Here is an 8054-nt window from a genome sequence, read left to right as displayed (position 1 = left end):
GTGCCTGGCCAAAAGTGAATTAAGCTGCCATCGCCTAAAACAAACAAAACTCTACATCACTACGTCATATGCAATTAAAATGTTATTATACCGACCAGAAATACACACAAAAAATGATATTTTTCCTTGAATGTAGCCTGGATTTCCGTCCATCTGGCAAAAAGTACTTATTAACAAACATTGTCCTGGCTTTTTCATGTCATGCTGCTATTGTACCACTGTTAATCAAAGCACATTAAAGGCTGCCTTCACAATAGCCAGTAACCCAAAAAGCCCCATTGATAGTGAATTGGTTTAAAAGGGGACTGGTTGAGTAATGTCTGTCATTTCACTAATTATTAAGCATAGTGTGTACTCACTCTGGTAAAAATTTTGGTCTCTTTTATGGCCTATAATATGTCCAGCGACATGACCGTAGATCAAACTAGTTATATCTGAACCGACATCACTACAGCTCCATTTATGCATTACTCACTGTTTTGAAAAGAGTAGACCTGTCTCTGACTTTTCTCCCCGTCTCCCCAAAAACCTGCTGTATTGTGACAAAGCCCCAAGCCTGCGATAATTCAAGTATTTGCCTGTAAAGACCTGCAGTTATTGCATTTCAGTAGCATTTTCACAGACCATGAAAAATAAAAAAAGATACTGCTTGCCAGTGTGACCTCCACCTCTCCTGACAGATGGAATACACAATCAGCTGCACATATACACTCACCGGCCACTTTATTAGGTACACCTGTTTAATTTGATAACACAAATAGCTAATCAGCCAATCACATGGCAGCAACTCAAGGCATTTAGACATGTAGACATGGTCAGGACAACTTGCTGAATGAGTTGCCTGAATGGGGAAGAAAGGGGATTTTAGTAACTTTGAACGTGGCATGGTTGTTGGTGCCAGACGGCTTGGTCTGATTATTTCAGAAACTGCTGATCTACAGGGATTTTCACTCACAACCATCTATAGGGTTTACAGGTAATGGTCTGAAAAAGAGTGGCAACTGTGTGGACGAAAATACCTTGTTGATATCAGAGGTTAAAGGAGAATGGCCAGACTGGTTCCAGACGACAGAAAGGTAAAAGTAACTCAAAACATTTTTTAATATCGTTAAAACCAAGGTATGCAGAACACCATCTCTAAACGCACAACACGTTGAACCTTAAAGCAGATGGGCTACAGCAGCAGAAGACCACACCGGGTGCCACTCCTGTCAGCTAAGAACAGAAAACTGAGGCTACAATTCACACAGGCTCACCAACATAGGACTATAGATTGGAAAAACATTGCCTGGTCTGATGAATCTCGATTTCAGCTGTGACATTCAGATGGTAGGGTAAGAAATTTGACAAAAACAACATGAAAGCATGGTGGTGGTGGTTGTGGTGTAATGGTGTGGGGGATAATTTCTTGCCACACTTTGGACCCCTTAGTACCAAATGAGCATTGTTTAAACATGACTGGCTACTTGAGTATTGTTGCTGACCATGTCCATCCCTTTATGACTACAGTGTGTCCATCTTCTGATGGCTACTTCCAGCAGGATAATGCACCATGTCACAAAGCTCAAATGATCTCAAACTGATTTCTTGAACATGACAATGAATTCACTGAACTCCAGTGGCCTACACAGTCAGCAGATCTTGGTGGTGAAACGGGAGATTTGCATCATAGATGTGCAGCTGACAAATCTGCAGCGACTGCTTGATGTTATAATGTCAATATGGACCAAAGGCAAGGCAAAAGGGGGTCCAACAGTGTGCTAGCATAGTGTACCTAATAAAGTGGCGAGTGAGAGTATATCTCCAACTATTTCTTTGCAACATCCTGCCTTAAAGGCATATACGTGAAGGAGAGGGATGCACTTCAATGACTTAATGCAAGGTGTGCATCAGATGACAGCCAAACTAGCTTCCAAGTTGGTGCTGCTGTTTGATAAATAACACAGGTCTCTAGATGTAGAGTTCATCTGAAAGGATGTGAGGCAGGTTCAGTGAATCTGATCCTCTGTGTTCTTCCCTCCACATATAATTTATCCTTTTTCCTCACCTCCTTTCTTCTTCCCTCATTTGGTGCTTTCATTGCTCTCAGCACATCATCTCTCTCACTATACCCCTGCTTTTTTCTCCAATCCTCTTCATAACCTGCATCTCCCCCACATTTGAGATCTTTTCTGACTTTAGTCTCTGTCAGACCACCTTACCCCTCTCTTTTTTCTTGCTGTGATGCTGAGGCCACCTCTGCAGATTTCAAGCAGTGGGGGCTAGAGGGGGGTCTGTACACCATCATATCATCCATATTATACCATATCCATATATACTGCATACATTGCATCACTTTAATTCATTGAACAACATGAATAGAAAGTTGTATATTAGCATTTTAGGCAATAAATAAATAAATGAAAGTAGTTAAAATTGTGGTAATGAATGAGGGAAATAAAGTCCCCCATCAGCAGTATAATGAGTTACACAGTGATTGAAAGTTTACAACAGTGCTATCACTTCATGTGGTGCAGCATGAGGCTGTTCTCTGACGTCAACACCGCTCTCTTTCTCCAAATTCCATCTGCATTGCCAGAGGAGAAAAAATAGGCACAGATTACAGAGTAGAGGAAGTAAGGTAATAAAAACTGGAAAACACTGATAAGACACATCTGTAGGATTAAACTAGACTCTCTCTAGCTGCTAAATGAGCACCCTCACCCCCATTAGTGGGGTTCACCAAAACATTCCTGAGTTGGCTGGGACGTGCCCCTCCTGTGAGGATGTCAGGTTGTTAAACACAGACACACAAACACAGACATGTTCTCTACAATCCTCCCAAAAGATTCTGACTACTATGGTTTTTATGTCAAATGCAAGTATTACTTATAGCCCCTGGTAATGAAGCTGATTAAATATGCAGGTCTTTCATGTGAACACTGGCACAGCTGGATTGAAAAATCCTGGGTTTAACAGAGCCATGTGATTACCAGCTTTATACAGGACTGTCAATGTTAGGCGTACCCAGTTATCTAGCATAACTAATTTTAAGTTAAAGGAATAGTCCAACATCCTGAGAACTAGAGTTAGATGAGAAGCTTGATACCACTCTTGGCTATAGCCATGTAGCAGGATATGTGATGTGAAACAATTTCTTATTTTATTCTTTGATATAGAGTACCACTTACACACACACACACAAAATGTGTTATGTATGATAAAAGGGCATTCTGGTTCTACAAACAGTGACAACAGGGCAGCTAACGGAATGGAGTCCACTAATTCCAAAAAACGACTGTCTGCCAGTACAACACAGACTCCTGCACACACTCTACGTAAGGATAAAAAACAACAAAATGTTTTATGTGCTGAGGCCCGTCAGTCCAAACGAGAATCAGACAGACGTCGGGTGAAAACATGGGTCACTGAGTTGACCTTTCTTGTAACGTTACCATGCAACGAGCATGGATAGGTTTAATGCCAAACTGATAAAAATATTACTGTAACATTGCATTTGGAGTTTACCTGATTTTCCAACATTTTGTGTGATGCTGTCTCCAATGTTTCGGTCTCTTTTTTGGCCAATGCAGAGTTCTTGCTCATTAGTTTGAGCATGAGCACACGCTTGGAATTTTGTAGTTGCAATTTGAAACCTCACTGCTAGAGGCCACTGAAAACTACAGATGGCAAATTCAATTTGGCATTGGCCCTAGATTTTATCATAAAGCCTTTATATCAGTAAACTAGTCTGTTAAACGTTTTGGGAAATAGACTTACACTTTCTTCCCTAGAGTTAGAAAGTTCAATACCACTCACATATGTAATTAATATATTGCTACAGCCTGTAGCTGGTTAGCTCATCATAAAAGCTGGAAACAGGGGGTAACAGCTAGCAAGACTCAAAAAGATGTCAAAAAGGTAACAAAATATGCTTACTAGCACCAATAACTTTCTGGGGTCTCTGCTGTTTGCTTGACTGCTCCCATCCAAGAAATACCCAGGCAAGGTACCTGGATACAACAAGCTTTATTTAGTGTCTGATTGGCAACATGAAGTCAACAAAAGTTTATTGACTAAGGGAGCTGGCACTGTGGTAAAGGGTAAATGGATGGCCTGAGTTGGTTCTTTAATGACAAACACTAATTTACAATGGTTGGTGGTGGGTTTCAGTGGGCTTGTAGAGCCATGGACCTGAAGTTAAACATTTTCTTGCACTTCATGGTTTATCTTTGTCTTGGAGTCATGTGTGAGTTGAAGGAACTGTTACTCCCCCATCCATGCAAAAACGCTTAGCCTGCCAAATACAATCGAATAATAGTGAGGATCACTACCATAACCATGATGTTGCCCCTTACTGACGTGGAGTGCACAATACCCAGATACTCACCCCCAAAAAAACACCCATATTGGCTCCAACACTTTATTACTGATTCCAGATTTGCTGATATGATGAGTCAAGGACATATATTCATTAAATTATGTCTTCCAAACGTTTGTTATGCAGAGAAGCAGAGTACAACCCTTTACATAGAGTGAAAGCATCACCTCTTTTTACAGTATGATGAACATCTGACCTTTTGCCAAAGGCCTTGTAGCAACTGAATAACTGGAGTGTGATTTTGTGCAAAGTGCTGAGGTTCACTGATGCAAACTACATTTTTTGGCACAGAAACACAGAAGACTTGCAAATGCTTAACTGGTGTCTAACCCTTTAATCTAAATCCTTTAGAAAAATCCATTTCTCTTTTTTCACAGATAATGGGACCATTTCTTATCCAAACTCAGTAGAAAATTCACAAGCAGAATTACATTCACTTGAAACACATATCGAATCTATTTTCTGTATGTAAAGCTGCTTCAAATGAGAGTGATTTAAATTCAGACCAATCTGACAAAACTTGGTTGTGAATTCTAATAAACTTGCAGACCGGGATGTAATTATAACTATGCATTAATGAATTTATTTTTATTTCTTCTCTTATTCCTATTATGATAAAAACACACATCTTAGAAATATTTTAATCTTACACATACAGTAAATCACTTTGCCTCAAAACTTCAAATAACCTCTTGAACTCTATCCTAATGAAGTTTCTGCTTATTTATAGCATCTTGTATAAGTGTTCACATACTAGACCTTATGACAAGAAGGACTGGTGGCTACTTGACATGCTCTGCTGATTACAGCTCAGCACGACTGTAATAATTACTCAGGTTCCATAAGACGCCTACACTGTCTCAGGCTGATTATTGTCCCTACCACTGATCTACACTAAGCTCTCCCTTGAAATTAAATATAACTGTCAGCAAAAAATTCAAAAATGCCTTAGACCTCTGAAGTCAGTCTGAAAGGACACTTGCTGCTGAGAGACACACTTCAAAGATCATTTCATCCTCCTTAAATCAAATATAATAGGAAATACAACTGGATCAGTGATGAACTAGGAATGAACTTACTCGGTTGCTTCAGAAAGGCCCCACTTTAAACAGGGCCAGTAGTACTACTGGCACTGCTAACTCCTTAATAGCATTCTCCATGAGCACTTGAATTTGAATAGCTCAAATGAAAGGAATTCCTCTACTCTAGATCAGGTTAGAATATAATGTTGATAAGAGTTTTATATCATGATTAAACACATCCACCTCTTTTAAAATGAACAAGTTGCAATGACATCAATATCACTAAAAACATCATAGTTGACTTTACCAATGGCAGCTGCAATAACTGAAGTCATCATAACACCATTTCAGTCACGAGAGACTTCATCTCAGTGAACAATAATAATTTATAGACATGTGTACAAGCAATGAGTAAAGGTCTTTGGGGATTAGACCCTATCATGATGACATGTTATTTAAAGGGGGAGGTGAAGCAGTAGTGGTATAGATCCCTCGCCCTCTGGTGATGAACGGATGAAGAAATGCTGTTGATCTGGATGTGATAAGGAAAATGACTTCTGCTGAGCTTGAACTGGGCCTGAATCTGATGAGCTGGAGGTGAATGGAGTGGAGGAGGGCCGCAGCGATTCGTACTGAAATGACAGCTGGCAGCAGCAGCAGCAGAGAGAACAGATTTGAAAGTTTGACAGTGACTAGTGAAAGAGTGAAAACCCCTTGTCAGCTGTTTAGAAGGCAGAAAGAGAGATAGATAGAGAGAATGTGTTAGAGAGAAAGAGTGTTTTGAATCTAAGATTGTCTTCCTGGTTGAACTCATTTTCTGTTGAAAGCTGTTTGTTCAGTTTCTGGCAGAATCTTGTATTAATATTCAGAGGAAGAGTAAAATATACATTTAAAGGTCCAGTATGTAAGTTTAAGGAGGATCTTTTGCAGAATAGTGGCAGAAATGGAATATAATATTCATAAGTGTCGTTATCGAATCGTCGTGTTTTTGTTACCTTAGAATTAACCCTTTATATCTACAAAAGGAGCGTGTCCTCTTCCATGGAGTCTGCCATGTTGCACATGTTTCTGCAGTAGTCCAGAACGGACAAACTGGCTCCAGAGATAGCCTTTCACAGCTTTCGTGCCACTAGGGCTGCAGCTAATGATTATTTTAGTAATTAAGTATTCTAAAGATTATTTCAGTGATTCATCTTACTTGATGAATCGGATAAGAAATACTTTTGCTTGGAGCCCTCCAGTACCGGGATCATCAGCTGTGTAACTCATATCACTGTAAAGCCACAAACTCACGGACTAATCAGTCGGAGAAAAGTAACAACAAACACACGTTTACACATTTACAACTAAGATTTATGCCTTACTTTTCTAGCCTTTATCTCAACTAGCAATCATGATTTATGTTTAAATGCTAACGTTAATGTGACCTTGTTTCAGGTCCGCTTTGTGGACTCTATGCGTATACCAGGTAGGCTAGTTCTGTTTTATGGTAGACACACTGAACAGAGCTGTTGTTTTCTTTCAGCTTGAAATGATCCCATACTTTGGACACTTTCTGTCTTTTTCTCTTTCATGTTCTTTGTCCCTCGCTATTTTCTCTCTGTTCCTCCACTTTGCAATCCACCGCATCAAATCAGATCATCTTCACCACAGCATAAGCACAAGCATCAGTGTTGCGAGAGTAAGAATTGTCCATGCAAAAGAGTGCGCTGTTTAGTTATATGGATTAAAGGCAGGGTAGGCAAGTTGCTTCTAAAACACTTTTTGTCACATTTGTTGAAACTGTCTATATACACCACTGCAAAATAAAAAGTTAGTTGCTCTGAAAAAGAGAGTATAAAAATCGGCTGTCTGTAGTCCTCTCAGGGCTGCAGTAAACACAGCCACAGACCAAATGCAATGATTGGCTGGCTAACTGCCACTCTCCCTCGCTGCCATGGCTACCAGCCCTGCTGCTACAGGAGCTGCCCCCATGTGCGCAACCAGTCAGCTCGCTCGGAAGCGGTCAGACCGGTGGGGGATATCTGCATGGCTTTTCAACGATAGTGACAACTGAGGCACACCGAGGGGCTGACACAGCGTGGTGGCTTTATTTCTACTGGACAGGTAATCTGGCTTTTATCATTTTGATGGTAATTTGTTACTTTCATGGCTAGCAAACGTAGCTACCTACGCATAGAGCTAACGGTAGCTACCTGCTTAGCATACAGGTAACTGTTGCTACGAGTGCAGACTGGTGTAGGAGCCAGAGTAGAGACGATGAATTATATCTAGCTGTAGGTGAGCTGGAAAACAGCAGCGCAAGTTGTGTTTTCCAACACTAACATTAGGTAAGACAATGTAAGTGTAGACTGCGCTGGATTAGTTATTGACCATATAGGTCTATTGTTATACTATGTTTACACTTAACTTTAGTTATCTTTACCTTGTATCTAATCTGTTTGTGTGATTATCTTGTGTCTGCAGTTAATGTTTGACTGTATGTTACTTTTACCAAATTTTTTACTTTTATGTGGTGATGTGTGTTTGTAGTTATGAGAATGACATTTCAACATTAGTATACATAAACTTTGATGGCTAAAGGTCCCTAAGTATCTGTGTTTCTGGTATATAAGCTACCTATAATATAGTTTGACATTGTTCATTGCTAAACCTACTGTGTGAAAACCTTT

The sequence above is a fragment of the Micropterus salmoides genome, unplaced genomic scaffold (assembly GCF_014851395.1).
Source record: "Micropterus salmoides isolate LMB-PRFRI ecotype aquatic unplaced genomic scaffold, ASM1485139v1 Ms_hic_scaffold_12, whole genome shotgun sequence".
NCBI classification, from domain to species: domain Eukaryota; kingdom Metazoa; phylum Chordata; class Actinopteri; order Centrarchiformes; family Centrarchidae; genus Micropterus; species Micropterus salmoides.
Note: the sequence above shows the minus strand (reverse complement) of the source record.